We start from the raw sequence: 1,448 nt of genomic DNA on the forward strand, positions 1-1,448 counted from the left end.
CGAGATACCACCCTGCCTTTATTCCTCTCTTGTTTTAAGTCAAACTAGTGCTCGGTGCGGACAATGACAAAGGTCCTAGATCAATTCTCCAAGTTATCGTGCCTCAAGAGGGGTCTCTTTTATAGCAAACGGCAGCAAAAGGATGTCCAAAGTAGACAGCTGATCTATGGCTTATGCCTTGCCTTTATATGCCATCATCATTCTTGAAATTCTTCTACCTTTGGAACTGATACGCATTGTCACCCACACTTGGCTAGGGGTTGCGCATACTTAAGCAAAAGTCTGTCAAACTCATCGCTGTGTAGCGTCAAATCTATGTCCATGTTGCGTCAGTCTATCGTCTTGCATCCTAGTGAGTCGATGTCGTGTGAGTTCATGCATCTAAAAGCCCATTGAATATGCATAACGCGTTACAAATAACAAATTTCATGTTTTATAACAACAAATTTCATGAAGAAAAGAGCTTTCAAAACTTGTGTGTTTCCTTCCTCATTTGAGGTCCATGTGCTAATTGTGTTTCCTCATGTGTTGTGTGCTATTTGCCTATTAGATTGCGCTCTTGTGTGGCTACTAACCATTCAGGTGAGTATCAGAAGCAGTGCTCACTCCAACTGGGGGCTTCGCTCAAAGTCTTCATTCTCCTCAGCGGCAGTCAAGATTTTCCCTAGTAGTATTCACAAGTGGTGCTCAAGGTTTCTTCCATAACGATCAAGATATTCCTAATCTTCGATGTGTTCCCCAGCGAGATTTTGTTGCCGCTTACAGCCCACGTATTTCTTGAAAAACACGATTCGCTTGAGACCGACGCAAGCAGATTCAACCTCAAGTTTTTACCAGAGTTCGATTGAGACCGACGCAAGCAGATTCCCCAGCACTTTCTACCGACGTCCTGCTACCCTCAATATTATTATTTCCTCACGGAGTTCAGCAAAGGTGTCGTTCTCCAGAAGTTCCTAAACCAGAGCCTCCTTACTTAGGTTTGTAAACCCAAAGTTAGAATTCTTACCCCTAGATTCTTAGATCCTAAAATTCCTTCCCTTAGGTTCGTAAACCTGAAAGCTCTCATACCAAATGTCCTTAGGTTCATAAACCCATAAATCCTTTTGTAGTTCCCATACCATAGAAAGCTTGGATGCATGTGTCCGAAACCAAAATTAGTATCCCAATAGCTCCTAAACTAACCCTTAGGATCCCATCTCCTTTTAGGTTCATAAGCCAGTGTTTTAGGTTCATACACCACAACTTCCGTAGAGTTCATACACTTCTACCCTTAGGATCATAATCATTTAGGATCACACTCCCTTAGAGTTCTTACACCTAAACCTTGGTTACCCCTTAGGCTGAACTTATATTTGGTCTCCTTTCCATCGATGTTTTCTTTTAGGGTCCCACATGTAATCCCCTATAAAATCTAGTGCAAAACAGTTGCGGAAAAACTGTCGAATGGG

This window comes from Silene latifolia, chromosome Y (assembly GCF_048544455.1).
Source record: "Silene latifolia isolate original U9 population chromosome Y, ASM4854445v1, whole genome shotgun sequence".
In the NCBI taxonomy this organism is placed as follows: Eukaryota; Viridiplantae; Streptophyta; class Magnoliopsida; order Caryophyllales; family Caryophyllaceae; genus Silene; species Silene latifolia.